At 37.8% G+C, this 20108-nt stretch overlaps 1 protein-coding gene across 1 annotated transcript in view; it reads left to right on the top strand.

Moving 5' to 3' along the window:
• LOC134653948 (SH2 domain-containing protein 4B-like) overlaps positions 1 to 20108 on the top strand; it is a 51246-nt gene that overhangs the window by 19746 nt on the left and 11392 nt on the right. The window lies entirely within an intron of this gene.

Here is a 20108-nt window from a genome sequence, read left to right as displayed (position 1 = left end):
CCTCAACCGCGATATGGCATCAATGGTCGACCTTTCCCGCCGAAAGCCGTACTGGCACTCGTGCAAGTCGGGTCCTACCTCCCCGAGGTGTCTGACGAGACGGGCCGCGAGCACTCGCTCAAGGAGCTTGCCCATCTCGTCAAGCAAGACTATGGGGCGATAGGCCGACGGCGACTCAGCCGGGCGCCCGTCCTTCTGAAGAAGGACGAGCTTACCGGTCTTCCAGCTTCGCGGTAACCGACCTTGTTGGAGACATGCGCGGAAAAGGGCCCTCACTCTCTCCTCCAGCTCACCAAGCGCGAGCACCACGACACGTCCGGGCACGCCGTCAAGTCCGGGGGCGCTGTTTTTCAGCCGGAGCCTTAACACCGCTGCCCCGAGTTCCCCCTCTGTGACAGGAGGTATGTCCTCCTCTACCGCAGTGCTGGTAGCGTTCCCACCCATCGCTGGCGGATGCCATACACCTCTTTCAGGGAACAGACCAGTAAGGATTCGTCCTAAGAGGTCCGGCTCAAGGCTGCTGGTTAGCGGAGGGGCCCAAGGCCGGAGTTTTGCCCTTACAGTTTTGTGGTATTTTATGGTAGCAGTTTCTTTTTCTGTGGGGTAACAATTCTAACCTAACCTACTTTTCTCGTAGCAGTTTCTTTCACTGAGGGGTCACAGTTCTAACCTAACCTAACCTACTTTTCTGGTAGCAGTTTCTTTGTCTGAGGGGGTCACATAATTCAAACCTAACCTAACCTACTTTTCTGGTAGCAGTTTCTTTTTCTGAGGAGTCACGGTTCTAATCTAACCTAACCTACTTTTCTCGTAGCAGTTTCTTTTCCTGGGGAGTCACAGTTCTGACCTAACCTAACCTACTTTTCTGACAGTAATTAGTTTCGATGACCTATGAAATGCTGAGCTATCCAAATAATTTTACTGGTGTTTTGTTCAGATATTTATATGAGATGTTATTCATTATTTTAATTTATATGCATAATGAATGTTATATTAAATGTAATTAGTTTATTTGTATTTTATACCAAACAGCGGTATGTATAGTGTATGTTATATTATTTTTATGTTATCTTTATTGGAAATATAGATTTAGTGCATTATACATAAGATTAGTATACGTTTTGAACGTTTGTAAATTGAAATTATACCAAAAGTGCGTATTCATTATGATACGCACCCATATTTAGATACAGGCAGACTTAGGAAACTTACCTTTTTGTACGGGGAATCAAATCTTTCATTTTCAAAATAAAAATATCCTTTTTCTTGTGAATATTTCCAGATGTTTCTAATAACTCTCCCAACGTTGCAGTCTTTATTATTCTGGTCTCTGTTCTAGACCTAGAAATCTAGCTAGCTAAAGAGGGCACTAGAAACTTGGAAGCTGTATTGACCGATAGTTAATAGATTTCGCCTTTTTAGGGTTCCGTAGCCAAATGGCAAAAAACGGAACCCTTATAGATTCGTCATGTCTGTCTGTCTGTCTGTCCGTCTGTCCGTCTGTCCGTCTGTCTGTCCGTCCGTATGTCACAGCCACTTTTCTCCGAAACTATAAGAACTATACTGTTGAAACTTGGTAAGTAGATGTATTCTGTGAACCGCATTAAGATTTTCACACAAAAATAGAAAAAAAACAATAAATTTTTGGGGTTCCCCATACTTCGAACTGAAACTCAAAATTTTTTTTTTCATCAAACCCATACGTGTGGGGTATCTATGGATAGGTCTTCAAAAATGATATTGAGGTTTCTAATATCATTTTTTTCTAAACTGAATAGTTTGCGCGAGAGACACTTCCAAAGTGGTAAAATGTGTGTCCCCCCCCCTGTAACTTCTAAAATAAGAGAATGATAAAACTAAAAAAAATATATGATGTACATTACCATGTAAACTTCCACCGAAAATTGGTTTGAACGAGATCTAGTAAGTAGTTTTTTTTTTATACGTCATAAATCGCCTAAATACGGAACCCTTCATGGGCGAGTCCGACTCGCACTTGGCCGCTTTTTCTTGAAAACACGGCTATGTGAAAACTTAACTTGCATCATTTAACCATAGAACAGAAACCTGCTTTATGATAATACAATTTTTTTTTTTAATTCCGTGGAAAAAGTGACCTTAAAGCGAATGAGACTTTTCAGATTAGTTTCGTTAAAAAATAGTGGACCCATTTTAAAAAAGAAAAAAAAACATTTATTGCAAAAACTTAAATATAAATACAAACTAAAAATATAAAAATAACTACTTTCAGAACTTCAGTTAGCGCTCATGTGGTTTAAAGACAAATTTTATTGTAGGTACCTACTAACCGACTAATGGGCTGTTCTAAAGTTTCCAGATTTCGCAATTTTCATAGGACTAAAATCCCAATACATCTAATTTTTGTATGAAGCACAGAATTTTCCATTTCCAAATTAAAATAATACTTTAGTGGAATCTTTTTGCAACTTAGGTACACATTTGTACGCCTAGCAGTGTAGACTTGTTGAGATTCTTTTGTGCCACCTAGGTTTACCTTTGTTATGTTTGATATCATCATCATCATCATTTTAGCCTTCGGTCGCCCACTGCTGAGCATAGGCCTCTCTTCTTGTACGCCACTTGTCCCGGTCCTGTGCTAGTCTCATCCAAAAGTGCCCCGCGATACTTCGAACGTCATCCACCCAACGAGCCAACGGACGCCAGGCGCTTCTTTCATTCGTAAGCGGCCACCAACCCGTCAACATTTTGGTCCACCTGCCATCACTCTGCCTAGCAACATGTCCTGCCCAACTCCACTTAAGCTTGGTAATGACGTCACCCACGTCCCGCACCTTGGTGCGGCGTCGGATTTCGACATTCCTCACTCGGTCTTGCAGTTTAATGCCGAGCATGGTGCGCTCCATGACTCTTTATTGTGCTAGGTACTCGTATTTTATGCACAGCAATGTTTGATATACGGTCTTTTAACTAGCATTGTGAGGGAAAAAGTTGGAAAGAGCTGTGGTGAGAGATATTCAATTAGCTTTTTGTTGTTACATTATAAAAGACTAATGATTATAGAGTACCTATGAATATTCTTTACTCGCATAATAATAATATATATTGTTTGGATGCTTTTTAGAGTAGCTACCTGGGTCTACCATTTTTAGAGTAGCTACCTTTGTCTCAAGAAAGCTGGGTACTCTTCGGGATTCTGTTATGGTGCCATTTCCTCACCCCTGGGGGTAAATAAGAGAAAGTAGTTTAATTACCATACCCAGAGTAAAAACTTTCTCTTATTAGTTTCATTTTTTTATTAGCTGTGAAAACGTAACGGCATAGACTGTCTATAGACATGTGTTAGTTCTAAAACGATACTCCATTGCCCCGTAAGGACGCTTTAAATGTTCATAGTCTTAAACCTAAGCATGATTAAAACGTGGATCAAACGAAGCATGAAAGCACTGCATAAATATACTGTAATCCTATACGCAATGAAACCTAACCCCGTCGTGTGTGGTTACCTACATGGTCCCATAATATTGCGTCCAGAGGCCTTGCGCTTGTATTACAACTTACAATCTTACAATGGGCCCCAGACCCAGATCTGGCGAACGCCTACTAATACTGATTAGGGCGCCATTTGCGAACCTATTTGAAATGCAAGCGAGCAGTTAGCGATCATTTCCCTAATGCGTTAGTAATGCATTCGCCAGATTTGAACGCAATTTTGCCTATACAATACTTACGGCTTACAATTACAATGCTTACAATTCCGGCCAGAAAACCGCAAATATGCCAATTTAGAGATTCTTTTCAGTACATAAGTAGGTACGCGTATTCAGATATCACCATTATAGCAGTTCAGTGGCTCGGGAAGATGGGAAAACAGCCATGCGCCAACGTGTCTATACGAATAAGGCGTTAAGACCATGTGAGGAATAAAAATCGCCGTTTTTCTCTACAACAGAAGCAATGGGAACCAACGATTCCCATAGTACGGCACGGCGGGAATTCAACCTTATAAGGAGGCCATTCTTTATGGTGCCTAGTACGTTGAAAATGATAGAATTTGATTATAGATTCCACGGGCATATTTCTTGAAAGCACGAATAAAATAACGATAACATGCTATATTGCCATTTCTGTCATGGCTCTAAGCTAATAAATACGTCTGTGTCCTATTTAAAGGACATGGGGTGGGCTCAATACTGTTACGATTGATCGTTAGGAGTTCTTTGCTTCCTTTTTTCAACTTCGTCGATTTATTTTATGTCGGTAAGAATTTAGATTTAGTTTCGAATAAGTTTAGTTTTAAAATAGGATCATAAGAGGCTTCAGCAATTGCAATTATCTTATGGCGTTATTCATAAACGGCTGCTAACTTATTCAGTTGATGATCGTCGTTTGTCTCTATCTGTCTTTATGGCATAGAGAGGGACAAAATATGATCATTAGCTGATTAACTTAGCAGACGTTTATGAATAACGCCATTAATCAATACGCTGCATAAAAATATCTGTTAAATAATCACACACATGCCTTGCATATGTATTTTCTTCAACAAGTTATATATTCTCGCAATTTTTAAAGTTGCATATGCCTACAGGCCTAGTACCTTCCAGCATGAATTACTAAGATTAGTTAGGTCTACGTATGCATTAACAGTACGAGTAAGTAAGTACTTAATAATAACATATATTATAGACGCATCCATTTAAAGTTTTTTCACGGATTTCCCATCGTCACAATTTTAAAATTACATAATTATTATGCTACTTGCCTTCAGACGTGTCTGTTTCTCCTAGGTACTACATGAAGAACAAAATAACGTGTGTTTATAATTAGGCCTAGTTTAAAAGTGGATCGGTGTCGCCTTGCGGGGGTTAGCCATCATCCTTAATTACATGTGTGCTGAGCTGTCATTAGTTATATCGTGCTGAGGTTGACACCTAGATTATTAAAATAAATGGGTAAACTACTATGAAGAAAAATGAAAAAACTTGCATAAATAATCCTCCTCCTCTAATTGAGGGGGGATTTAAACCTTCTCGTGGCAGAGGTGAGGTGTAGGGATGTAGGCGTTGTAGTCGGTGTAGCTTTATTTGACGTTCCTAAGCGCATTGTAATATGCCTACTTGAATAAACTATCTTTTATCTTTATCTTTATATACTTACCTACATAATTTAATGAGAATGAGAGACAAATAGAAGAAACATATGATTAATACACGTACTTAACATCCATAGGTATTTCTTAATTCAATTCGTCGTGGTATAATGAAATTAAAAATTATATAGCTCTTACTTTCTTTCTTTGTTCAGTAAGCTGCTGCTCAAGTATTTATAAGATATTTGAAAGCTGCATAAGCCTGTAATAACAACAATAACGGTATTTTATTACTGGACTGGTTTCACAAAAAACTTAAGTTTATGAAAATCGTTCACCCGCTGACAATGTTACCGAATAATCAGGATTTCAAGTAACAAAATTGAACATGTACTTACAATTTCAAAAGTTCATTGACTCAAGCTACACTGTACACATAACTTACATAACACAGTATCATAAACTCGGATCTTAGCAAAATTAAACTCTATGCAACTCAAGTTAAAGTCTTTTTTGTTAGTATGATATAAAGTTAGATGCGATATTGCGATAGTCACAGCCGACATTTGTGATATTTATGTAGCGCACGTGTTTTGTTTTTTGCGCCGACTTCACGCGTCGAGAATAATAAAGGGTACAATACACTTGTAAGTTTTACTTACGTAAGTAGGGACAAAGCTATTTGTTAGAATGAGATAACGATATTCATCTCTCATTCTGTAGTATAGCTGTGTCCCTACTTACGTAAGTAAAACTTATAAGTGTATCTTGGGCCTCAAGTAGTACATGCCTACATGAAGTACATGTGTGTCTGGCCGGTAACATGATCCTTTGTTTGATGGTAGTAAAAAATGACCGCTATAAATACTTGTATGTATGATAATTATACACTCTACATCGGTCACATCGGTGGTGTTGATGATCTGCCGGAAAAACATTTTTAATACATAATACAATAGTTGTTCAAAGAGTTGAATGATTTTTGGCGCTTAATCTTGTTTCTAAACGCGTAAACGAAGACAGTTTACAAGTTTTAAGGATATATATATGACATCTGAGTCGTGATCAGTAATATGTTTTTCTAACTCCATAAACAACGAGCAATTTAATGCCCCTACTCTTACTAAAATCAGACAAGATGTTTTTTATTTTTTGTCATTTATTTTACTTTTATAAGTGGATTTAGGAGATTACAACGGCTTATTAAGATATTTAAATTAGTAAATTGAATCGCGTTTTTGAATCGGAACTGTCATTGACATCAATTTTGTCATTTGTCCCAGTTAGAAATAAAATTTACTTAATTTTTCATTTGAAATATCTTACAAAGCTGTTTAAATACCACATTGCCACTTGTAAAAGTAAAATAAATGACAAAAAGTAAACAAAAAAATAAAAAAAATCTTGTCTGATTTTAGTAAGAGTAGGGGCATTAAATTGCTCGTTGTTTATGGAGTTAGAATGATACGCACCCATATTTAGATACAGGCAGACTTAGGAAACTTACCTTTTTGTACGGGGAATCAAATCTTTCATTTTCAAAATAAAAATATCCTTTTTCTTGTGAATATTTCCAGATGTTTCTAATAACTCTCCCAACGTTGCAGTCTTTATTATTCTGGTCTCTGTTCTAGACCTAGAAATCTAGCTAGCTAAAGAGGGCACTAGAAACTTGGAAGCTGTATTGACCGATAGTTAATAGATTTCGCCTTTTTTCTTGAAAACACGGCTATGTGAAAACTTAACTTGCATCATTTAACCATAGAACAGAAACCTGCTTTATGATAATACAATTTTTTTTTTTAATTCCGTGGAAAAAGTGACCTTAAAGCGAATGAGACTTTTCAGATTAGTTTCGTTAAAAAATAGTGGACCCATTTTAAAAAAGAAAAAAAAACATTTATTGCAAAAACTTAAATATAAATACAAACTAAAAATATAAAAATAACTACTTTCAGAACTTCAGTTAGCGCTCATGTGGTTTAAAGACAAATTTTATTGTAGGTACCTACTAACCGACTAATGGGCTGTTCTAAAGTTTCCAGAAGTGAGCTCCAGAGTGAGAAGTGAGCCAGAAGCTCATCCAAAAGTGCCCCGCGATACTTCGAACGTCATCCACCCAACGAGCCAACGGACGCCAGGCGCTTCTTTCATTCGTAAGCGGCCACCAACCCGTCAACATTTTGGTCCACCTGCCATCACTCTGCCTAGCAACATGTCCTGCCCAACTCCACTTAAGCTTGGTAATGACGTCACCCACGTCCCGCACCTTGGTGCGGCGTCGGATTTCGACATTCCTCACTCGGTCTTGCAGTTTAATGCCGAGCATGGTGCGCTCCATGACTCTTTATTGTGCTAGGTACTCGTATTTTATGCACAGCAATGTTTGATATACGGTCTTTTAACTAGCATTGTGAGGGAAAAAGTTGGAAAGAGCTGTGGTGAGAGATATTCAATTAGCTTTTTGTTGTTACATTATAAAAGACTAATGATTATAGAGTACCTATGAATATTCTTTACTCGCATAATAATAATATATATTGTTTGGATGCTTTTTAGAGTAGCTACCTGGGTCTACCATTTTTAGAGTAGCTACCTTTGTCTCAAGAAAGCTGGGTACTCTTCGGGATTCTGTTATGGTGCCATTTCCTCACCCCTGGGGGTAAATAAGAGAAAGTAGTTTAATTACCATACCCAGAGTAAAAACTTTCTCTTATTAGTTTCATTTTTTTATTAGCTGTGAAAACGTAACGGCATAGACTGTCTATAGACATGTGTTAGTTCTAAAACGATACTCCATTGCCCCGTAAGGACGCTTTAAATGTTCATAGTCTTAAACCTAAGCATGATTAAAACGTGGATCAAACGAAGCATGAAAGCACTGCATAAATATACTGTAATCCTATACGCAATGAAACCTAACCCCGTCGTGTGTGGTTACCTACATGGTCCCATAATATTGCGTCCAGAGGCCTTGCGCTTGTATTACAACTTACAATCTTACAATGGGCCCCAGACCCAGATCTGGCGAACGCCTACTAATACTGATTAGGGCGCCATTTGCGAACCTATTTGAAATGCAAGCGAGCAGTTAGCGATCATTTCCCTAATGCGTTAGTAATGCATTCGCCAGATTTGAACGCAATTTTGCCTATACAATACTTACGGCTTACAATTACAATGCTTACAATTCCGGCCAGAAAACCGCAAATATGCCAATTTAGAGATTCTTTTCAGTACATAAGTAGGTACGCGTATTCAGATATCACCATTATAGCAGTTCAGTGGCTCGGGAAGATGGGAAAACAGCCATGCGCCAACGTGTCTATACGAATAAGGCGTTAAGACCATGTGAGGAATAAAAATCGCCGTTTTTCTCTACAACAGAAGCAATGGGAACCAACGATTCCCATAGTACGGCACGGCGGGAATTCAACCTTATAAGGAGGCCATTCTTTATGGTGCCTAGTACGTTGAAAATGATAGAATTTGATTATAGATTCCACGGGCATATTTCTTGAAAGCACGAATAAAATAACGATAACATGCTATATTGCCATTTCTGTCATGGCTCTAAGCTAATAAATACGTCTGTGTCCTATTTAAAGGACATGGGGTGGGCTCAATACTGTTACGATTGATCGTTAGGAGTTCTTTGCTTCCTTTTTTCAACTTCGTCGATTTATTTTATGTCGGTAAGAATTTAGATTTAGTTTCGAATAAGTTTAGTTTTAAAATAGGATCATAAGAGGCTTCAGCAATTGCAATTATCTTATGGCGTTATTCATAAACGGCTGCTAACTTATTCAGTTGATGATCGTCGTTTGTCTCTATCTGTCTTTATGGCATAGAGAGGGACAAAATATGATCATTAGCTGATTAACTTAGCAGACGTTTATGAATAACGCCATTAATCAATACGCTGCATAAAAATATCTGTTAAATAATCACACACATGCCTTGCATATGTATTTTCTTCAACAAGTTATATATTCTCGCAATTTTTAAAGTTGCATATGCCTACAGGCCTAGTACCTTCCAGCATGAATTACTAAGATTAGTTAGGTCTACGTATGCATTAACAGTACGAGTAAGTAAGTACTTAATAATAACATATATTATAGACGCATCCATTTAAAGTTTTTTCACGGATTTCCCATCGTCACAATTTTAAAATTACATAATTATTATGCTACTTGCCTTCAGACGTGTCTGTTTCTCCTAGGTACTACATGAAGAACAAAATAACGTGTGTTTATAATTAGGCCTAGTTTAAAAGTGGATCGGTGTCGCCTTGCGGGGGTTAGCCATCATCCTTAATTACATGTGTGCTGAGCTGTCATTAGTTATATCGTGCTGAGGTTGACACCTAGATTATTAAAATAAATGGGTAAACTACTATGAAGAAAAATGAAAAAACTTGCATAAATAATCCTCCTCCTCTAATTGAGGGGGGATTTAAACCTTCTCGTGGCAGAGGTGAGGTGTAGGGATGTAGGCGTTGTAGTCGGTGTAGCTTTATTTGACGTTCCTAAGCGCATTGTAATATGCCTACTTGAATAAACTATCTTTTATCTTTATCTTTATATACTTACCTACATAATTTAATGAGAATGAGAGACAAATAGAAGAAACATATGATTAATACACGTACTTAACATCCATAGGTATTTCTTAATTCAATTCGTCGTGGTATAATGAAATTAAAAATTATATAGCTCTTACTTTCTTTCTTTGTTCAGTAAGCTGCTGCTCAAGTATTTATAAGATATTTGAAAGCTGCATAAGCCTGTAATAACAACAATAACGGTATTTTATTACTGGACTGGTTTCACAAAAAACTTAAGTTTATGAAAATCGTTCACCCGCTGACAATGTTACCGAATAATCAGGATTTCAAGTAACAAAATTGAACATGTACTTACAATTTCAAAAGTTCATTGACTCAAGCTACACTGTACACATAACTTACATAACACAGTATCATAAACTCGGATCTTAGCAAAATTAAACTCTATGCAACTCAAGTTAAAGTCTTTTTTGTTAGTATGATATAAAGTTAGATGCGATATTGCGATAGTCACAGCCGACATTTGTGATATTTATGTAGCGCACGTGTTTTGTTTTTTGCGCCGACTTCACGCGTCGAGAATAATAAAGGGTACAATACACTTGTAAGTTTTACTTACGTAAGTAGGGACAAAGCTATTTGTTAGAATGAGATAACGATATTCATCTCTCATTCTGTAGTATAGCTGTGTCCCTACTTACGTAAGTAAAACTTATAAGTGTATCTTGGGCCTCAAGTAGTACATGCCTACATGAAGTACATGTGTGTCTGGCCGGTAACATGATCCTTTGTTTGATGGTAGTAAAAAATGACCGCTATAAATACTTGTATGTATGATAATTATACACTCTACATCGGTCACATCGGTGGTGTTGATGATCTGCCGGAAAAACATTTTTAATACATAATACAATAGTTGTTCAAAGAGTTGAATGATTTTTGGCGCTTAATCTTGTTTCTAAACGCGTAAACGAAGACAGTTTACAAGTTTTAAGGATATATATATGACATCTGAGTCGTGATCAGTAATATGTTTTTCTAACTCCATAAACAACGAGCAATTTAATGCCCCTACTCTTACTAAAATCAGACAAGATGTTTTTTATTTTTTGTCATTTATTTTACTTTTATAAGTGGATTTAGGAGATTACAACGGCTTATTAAGATATTTAAATTAGTAAATTGAATCGCGTTTTTGAATCGGAACTGTCATTGACATCAATTTTGTCATTTGTCCCAGTTAGAAATAAAATTTACTTAATTTTTCATTTGAAATATCTTACAAAGCTGTTTAAATACCACATTGCCACTTGTAAAAGTAAAATAAATGACAAAAAGTAAACAAAAAAATAAAAAAAATCTTGTCTGATTTTAGTAAGAGTAGGGGCATTAAATTGCTCGTTGTTTATGGAGTTAGAAAAACATATTACTGATCACGACTCAAATGTCACCCTGTATGTATGTAGTTTATATTTCAAGTACTTAGGCATATTATAATGCGCTTATGACCGTCAAATAAAGCTGCACTGCTCGAGAAGATTTAAATCCCTCCTAAATTGGAGGAGGGTATCCCAAATCCCAATATGGGACCGGCAATCTTTTTATAAGAGTATTTTATGTAGGTACGTACGGAACGCACACTAGGAATACTCAAAAACAAAAAAATCAGGCCTCTTTGTATGGGAATTTCCATATCACGAGACCGATTTACCACCGTATACCTAGGTACCTACCTAATCTACCTATACCTAGTACCTTATTCTATTGTAAATTGTAATACCTAACTTATCTCGAAAAAATATCCATGTTTTTGATGTCGACTGTACACTCTTAAAATTACCGTAACTAAACAATGTACTTATAACTAATTTAAACACTTTCCAAAAATCTATATTTAGAAAAGAAACCGACTTACAAATGACGTGTTAAAAACGTAAGTGAATCCTTCGAAAGTAAAATTCGCAAAACAATAGAATATTCATCGCAAACCTCGTAACACCTGTAACCTCTAATTTGTTTGTGTAACCCACTTTCGAACGTTTTGTTTCCCGCGTCAGCCATCTGACATCTGTCATTGTGACATTTCTTTGTTTTTAAAATTGCGGGTTTGCGGGACAAAGGCGCGACCTTAAGTCCGCCAAGATGGTTGTCGGAACGATTTTATTGTTTTGTGGGCTTATTTATACTTTTATATCATTAAGTTTGATAGGCATCATAGTTTTATAAGATAACGTAACGCGCAGACTTACTTCTTGCTCAAAATTTTTAAAAGGATTTCCGAATTCTGCCCAATGTTCTTAATGAAGAACATTTTTATGGTAATGGGTACACAATAATTTGTTTTTCTTAAATTCTTTTTGGTAACTTACATTTTTGGAGGAGGGCCGATTAAACTGGTGATAAATTCACATTGTTATTTTCAAAGAACGGTCTCACGAGCAGTATAAATAGAGAAATGTTAAATGTATAGAAAACAATCATTCTACTAAAATAAGTGGCGCCCAAGGGCGCCAAACATAATAACTCAGCGTACATCTTTGGATTCGCATCGCGGGTCCTAATCGATACGCTGACATTTCAACATCCAGCCCATAATCATCCAATTTAAACCCATATGCGACATAACTTGCATCCGGCGAACCGGCCGGATTACTGGCCGATAATGTATGCCAACCTTTAGGACCGTGTGACCGACTTTTTCGCCGTGAAAAAAAAAAAACAAAACTGTACAAGATTGTATGACGCATACGACATTTTTGCGTTGTGTGGCGTTTTTAGCGCCTCCAAGCGATAATTGGCACACTTTAGTGTTAGTAGGTTATGCTTTGGATGCTGACCCTAATATTTGTGATGTACTTTAGACACACTTTAGATGAGTTTAAACACGGACTTAATATTTTTTAGCGAGACACGGTATTTTTAGAGTAAAATGTAAAAACGCTTCATAGTCGTGCGTGACTACGAATATCACCATATCAGATCGCATTGAATTAAGTACCATGTCGATGTAACTTAATGTGTTTCTTTTTAATAGTACAACGTTATTTTAAAGCGACAAGGTACTTAGTATATCGTGACTTATGCCTGTTTGAATATCCAGTAAACGGATACTCGATCTGATCGTGGTCTGCATAGTAAAGAGTTATAAATAAAATGTTGAAATCGAGATTTCAGAGTAAGGATGTTATGGGACGTGTCTGGAGAAGTTAAAAACGCCGATTCTGTTATAACAATTTGATTATTTTGATACGGTCAGGGCAACGCGATTGTGGCCCCTTTAAAGTTGCACAGGCGTCCATAGGTAGGCATGTTGTTTGCCACTGCTTTGGCATGGCACATAAATGATTGAGGAATAAATGTGTTCTATTAGGTACTAATGTCAAAGTAGTCGCAGTTAGTCAAGTGCTGTTTCGCAAGACCGTGGTCTTCTGTGAGGTTGAAGAGTGTTGTCATGGTACTAATTAACCTCCTAGCTGAGTCCCCCTTGTCACTATTTCAGTTTTGAATTTGGAACCTTCTTGTATTCCATTTTAATTCAAAATTCGATTTGTATTAAATCCTTTATAAAGGCCTCAGGGCTAAAAAAAGGTATTATTACGAAAGTAGGATTAGTACATGGTAATTACATAAAAGCGGCCAAGTGCGAGTCGGACTCGCCCATGAAGGGTTCCGTATTTAGGCGATTTATGACGTATTAAAAAAAAACTACTTACTAGATCTCGTTCAAACCAATTTTCGGTGGAAGTTTACATGGTATGTACATCATATATTTTTTTTAGTTTTATCATTCTGTTATTTTAGAAGTTACAGGGGGGGGGGGGGGACACACACACATTTTACCACTTTGGAAGTGTCTCTCGCGCAAACTATTCAGTTTAGAAAAAAATGATATTAGAAACCTCAATATCATTTTTAAAGACCTATCCATAGATACCCCACACGTATGGGTCTGATGAAAAAAAATTTTTTGAGTTTCAGTTCTAAGTATGGGGAACCCCAAAAATTTATTGTTTTTTTTTCTATTTTTGTGTGAAAATCTTAATGCGGTTCACAGAATACATCTACTTACCAAGTTTCAACAGTATAGTTCTTATAGTTTCGGAGAAAAGTGACTGTGACATACGGCGGACAGACGGACAGACAGACAGACAGACAGACAGACAGACATGACGAATCTATAAGGGTTCCGTTTTTTGCCATTTGGCTACGGAACCCTAAAAAGGCTGTTATCAAAAGACACTATAATGTTTGCATTGTTGACAAAGTAAACAGGTTTCATAATCAAACGCTGCCATCTTTCTGATATGCATCGTTCATTGCTAGCAAGAATTGGAGCTATGAACAAGTTATACTGTAGTGTAATAAGCTGGTGACATATTGTTATGAAACACTAATGCGGGTTAGTCAAGTGTAGTTTTGACAATGTGTTTTAACCAGGGATCGGATACCGGTATTTTTTGTATGGGAACGGAAACGGTATTTTTTCGTTCTTTGCTAATTACTTCATTTCTAATTGGGCAATCTAATATTACGAAGTCGTAACCAAAAACACAACTGAGTCCTACATTTTGAGTATAAAATAATTCGAAAAATATGGTTATTTCTAAGTTTTTGCAAAAAACCGGTTCCGATCCCTGGTTTTAACCTTATTATTGCAATGGTTAAAGCGTAGGACTTTCAAATGTATGCTTGTGGGTGCAAATCCTGGCTGGTACTAATGAGTGTTCATAAGTCTCATATTTACCACTAGTTCAGTAAGTAAAATCATTGTTAGAGAAAAATGGAGTTAGTTCACTTATTTTTAGTTCAATTTCCCCCTGGATTAGTCTGGCAGATCCATATAGTTAGGTAGTTAGTAGTTACCATTCTATAAACGTCCGAATGTTGGGTTACCTCCGACAAAACAGGCCATATTTTTCGCGGATTGAGGATACGCACAAGTCTTTGGATATATATATATGTCGGAGCCGGTAGGTCTATGAAGGCATCAGGGGACCAGGCATCGGCTCCATGGTGGGCGGAAACAGTGGGCATATCTCGCACACAAGTCCAATACAATGTTAATGCAATAAACTCACTGACACTAGTAATTAGTGTAACTACGTATAGGTGCCGAATGTCACTAAATCACAATGACAATTAAGTTCCAAATCACAAAGAAATCACACCAAGTTAATCAAAGCTTACACCACAAAGTTATCAAGAAACGGAAACGAATCCGTGGGTCAAGTGGTACAAGTAGGTACTTAAAGCGCACACGAAATCGCACGGCGCGGTCACGGGCTTACGGGACAGCACGCGTCCCAACTCAACCATGGCCCAAATCTTAATGCCCGCTCGGCATTTCATAGCTAAGCTCAGAACAAAGAACTAATATCAAATTTCATTCAAATACCAGACCCACGGCTACGTTCGGCAGTGTTTACAATAACCGCCCCGCTTCAAGGAACAACGACGTACTCTGTGACAATCACGCCTAATGCTGTTAATGTAAACAATTGACCAGGAATGCGGGCCACCTTCACGGGCCCCAGCCACTATAAGCTTACAGGTGCTACGCGCCGACATATATATATATATATTTATATTTATATATGTCAGCCTATAGACTACTGATAATCCAAGTCTTGGTAGGTATATTGCCGACTAGTTAGAAACCTGTAATCCCTGTTTAAAATTTAAATAACTCCATACTAAGTATTTAGTTCCTCGATAAAATCCTAACAAACCTTAAACAGTAGTTCATAGCCTCGGCATCGGCGTTTGAGATTGACAGTGAATGGCGAGGTGCCCTTGACTGCGCCTGCGCGTCGGACGCTTTCTTCGCCGCGCTGCTATTCATAATGGACGTTTCAAGCAAAACAATTAAGTATGATCTGAAGCATAAGTATAGGTTCAATCAAGAGGGACGGACAAAAGGTCGAGGTCCGCTTTAAGGATGACGCACGCTAGACCGTGCCGGGGCCGGGCCAAAGCTTCCGGCGCATCGTTTTCTATGGAAAGCACCACGTGATCACCGATCAGCCGTTATAGAAAATGACATGTCGACGTCGGACGCCTCAGACACCACCCATTTCAGGGCTTTTCTTTCTTCTTGCTACCCGTCGTAACGTTGGGGTAGATGTAGTGTAGGGACGCCCGGTCGATCACGTGTCGCGTTCATTCAGCCCAGTTCCCTGAAGATGGAGCTGCAGGTTACTGTCCCGGCGGCATTCCCACACTATTCTCCTCAAATCTTTTTGTTTTCCTGCAGAACAGAAAAACAAGAAGATTTGAGGAGTCTCTCTACATCTAACGTTGGGGTAGAGCTTATCAAACATAGGCAGGTAGTCTTCCACTCGCTTCGGTCTTGGGCAAGTTGGGTCAACAAAATCCGATTTATGAGACCACGTTTTAAAGGCTATAGGAATCTTTCAACCGTGTCCTTATTTGAGTCTTTTTGGACTTTTTGGAGCGTGAGTAGGTACTTCCATTTTGACTCCATCTTAAACTGTCATGTGTTGCTAGTGTGGTGAATAGAAACCATTAATTGAATATGAACACTTAAGACTCTGGATTGGGAAAATGGTGCCCCACCGGGAACTTCGACAAACCAAATTCGCGGCTTTCACGATACATAGATATAGACGATCCTCTAGTACCGAGGTTGGTAACAGCTCCTATTTCTGGTTCACCATTATAAACGTCTAAGCAATCAGAATATCACTTGTTTGCACAATGCAAAGCGCGGGAGTGGATGACGTCACGTCATGCATTTGTTTAATGATGGACGCTTCGTTTTGCGAAAGGTCGGCAGTCATTTGTTTAGGCGTGAGTTTGACAAATTGTTTAGTACTTAGTAGATAATGGCGTTTGTATGTTGCCTATGTTGGTAAGGTCTTGCAATTGAAAGAGAGGCGACTGGGATGAGTGATGAATGAATGAAATAGCTCACGGGTAAAACTAGTGTGGAGTGTTGGTAAAAGCTCTGAATTTGATATATCACTGAAAGTTTCTATATATAAATGATTTCCACGTATACGTGCCGATTTGATACGTAATTTAATCCTGTTTCTAAGAATTCACTTTGCCTATTGTTTGTAGGACTCGTAGGTACAAAAAGATATACGAACCATGTTAATCCAAGGCAAGTGTTAGAAGTGAACCCGCCTAGATCTCAGTCACGACATTTCAGTCACCTTCACTTTTAAACTATTGCCACCCACAGACTAGCTTTAAAATGGCGTATGCGTCTTAAAATGGAGGACATTCATGTCTGTTTGGTAGGTAATGGATGTCTGTGAAGCTTTTGTGCTTAGGTTGTTACGAGATAGAAACAGTTTTATCTCGAATTCTGACGGTTATGGAACGGAATATGACAGCTTTGAGTAAATGGTATAGTGCAATACATTGAAATTTCCTTATATCTAATGCCATTCTTCAATAATTTTTTTATCAGTGCATCGAAACGAAAATTGGCTTGAGCATTTTCTCAAATATTTAGAACCAGAATCGGTTACATTAGGAACTGTAGCCTCCTACCCTGAGTAATTTTTGCAGTTATTAATTTGGAACCTTATTTTGTCCTTTTAAAAGGAACTCGGGATTAGGAGGTTCCACCAAGAGCGGCATTATTGTTTACTTCGGTACCTATATAAATTGGTCTAGGTACCAAATTTTTTTCACTCGCAGGCCTCGCAGCCCACCAGCGACCTATTCTAGCACCACTTTATAAGTACGAAGTACGAGATCATAATACAATCAGTAAAGTTCGAATGCTCCAGGGCTGTGTTGCACAGGCTGCATGTACTGCGCCACAGAACTGGTTTGATTGTGTCGCAAGTGTCGTAACCACAGTCACGACTCCTTTGTAAGTTCGGTACGAGCCTACTTGAGCCCGGATTGTTGAACGATGTCGAGTCAGACCAAGCTAACTCGGCAGCGATTTTGATAGCACTGACTGTGCAAGTGTTTTTTCAATCGTCATAATTTCATAGAAGTTTAAAATGCATACTTGTAACATGAGTTTATAAATATCATTCATAGCACCAACCCAATGCACTTAGTCACGACAAAAGAACAAACAGACAGATAAAATAAATACACACCATTAGCGATTTCTGAGCGCCTACCGCGAACCACGTTCGACGTGTTGCCTCTAGGGCTTCCAATACCGGGATCCCGGTATTTCGGGATCCCGGGATCCCGTCTTTTTAAACGCATTTTTCAATACCGGTATTTTTAAAGGCAATACCGGGATCCCGGTATTTTAAAAAATGAGGGAAATGCTCAGTATAAACCCTTGAAATCCATTATATTCGGCTGTATCAAAAAGCTTACTAAACGTCAGACGCATCTAGAGTTGACCAAGAAAAGTCTGCAACGATTTTGATAGCACGCGCAGTGCAAGTGTTATATTAAACGTCAAACTTCTATGAAATTATGACGTACAAATAACACTTGCACTGCGTACTGCGTATGCTATCAAAATCGTTGCAGACTTTACTTGGTCTAACTCTAACTGGTCTCTAGCCCGCATTTTATTATTGAAACAAGATCGTTGCCTAATGCGTCAGATAAATATTTGGTGGTTGGTGGTGGATGAGTCCTGAAGTTATGTGAGTGATGAATTGATGATTGTGATGAATAGTGCCATTAACATTAACATAATTAGTCCTTATAATTTTATCAAAAAATAAAACGAAAGAGCAAGGATAACTGTAATAATGGCAAACCAATTTTGACGGAAATTTGAAAAAATGTTGTCTGGTTGGTTAAGTTGGACTACAAATGTGACTGGCGAGGTGAAGTCAACAAATTGGATAAAATTATTGCCAACCTGGAGTGTGAAATAAAATTATTGCAGATGGCGACATTGATTGTTTATTGTTGTAATAGCTTTTAGGACATATCTGGTATTCCAGTGAGCCTTTCTAATTCCCCTTTTTAATAAAACTATATATTTTTAAGCGATTCATATCCAATACCGGGATCCCGGGATCCCGGTATTGATGAAGACAGTTTCGGTATTAATACCGGTATTGTGAGAAGTCCGGTATTTGGAAGCCCTAGTTGCCTCTCTGTCGCACTTGTAAATTCGTACGTAAGTGTGACAGGGAGGTAACACTTCGAACGTGGTTCGCGGTAGGCCCTCTGATGTATTGTAAATATCCTGCGAGAATGTATACAGGGTGAGATGAGAATAATGTCGTCCATTTAGAACTTTAGTCTGTTATTTGGAAATTCAATATTAGGAATCAGAAGTTGATAGAGTTAGACCAAGATAAGTCTGCAACGATTTTGATAGCAAGTGTCATTTTAAACGTCAAACTTCTATGAAATTATGAGGTATAAATAACACTTGCACTGCGTGTGCTGTCAAAATCGTTGCAGACTTATCTTGTTGTAACTCTAATACCTACACACCGGTGTTTTTACTTACGAGTACACACTACACAATCACGTCTCTCGGGTCTGTTTAAAAATATTTTATTTACAAATTTATAAATTATTGACATAAAACGATACAACAGTTTTTATTGCTTTTGACTCTTATGTGTATTAGACTCAATTTTGAACAGAGAATACAATAACGTAGCTACCTACACGGATAGAGATGAAGTTTGAAACCGAAATAATACTTAAGTATATCTTTTCTTTCCGTTTTGAGGCAGTTCCCATTATCGCCCTGTATGTGAGCGTGACTAACCAACTGTGACAAGGTGCATGACATATCGGCGTAATGCGAATGCAAGCGTGGCTCTGTGGCTATATATTAAGATATGTATTATATATCTTATACCTTTTCACGAGCTAGGTATTCTTCTATATTTATTAATATATTTCGGGAATCTCGGAAACGGCTCTAACGATTTCGATGATATTTGATATATGGGGGTTTTCGCGGGCGAAGAATCGATCTAGCTAGATCTTATCTCTCAGAAAACGCGCATTTTCGTTTTTTTTATATGTTTTCCGAGTATACCTCGGTCTCCCAGATTGTAGGTAAATTATTTATAAAATCAGTCTGACAAAGTCGCTCCCAATAATAAATTGAATTAGGAATTGATAACTACCTATTTTAAACAATTGTATACCTGTTCTAACATTAAAGATTATCTAGTAAACGTAAATGCGTATATACCTTTTACATTGCACATACAACTCTTTTAATACATAAGCATATTACGCACTACATAAGTTATTAGTACATGTGCGAGTTGTGCGTAATTGTGTACTTAATACTCGTATATATCAAGTTATACTCTTTATGGCACTAGGAAAACTCCTCGGTAATATTCCATTAAAAGCTACATTAATCAACAATACAAGCATTGATACGCAAAGGCCACATATACGAGGAAGTACTATTAATAGACCATAGGTTATCCAAGACCATTATTTACTTTCACTGGTTTATTTCCTGGAAATTTGTAATTATGACTGGAGTAAATATAACTTGCCTGATTTGTACGCATTAGGTTAATG

Source organism: Cydia amplana, chromosome 14, assembly GCF_948474715.1.
Source record: "Cydia amplana chromosome 14, ilCydAmpl1.1, whole genome shotgun sequence".
NCBI lineage: Eukaryota > Metazoa > Arthropoda > Insecta > Lepidoptera > Tortricidae > Cydia > Cydia amplana.
This window is presented reverse-complemented; position numbering and strand designations above follow the sequence as displayed.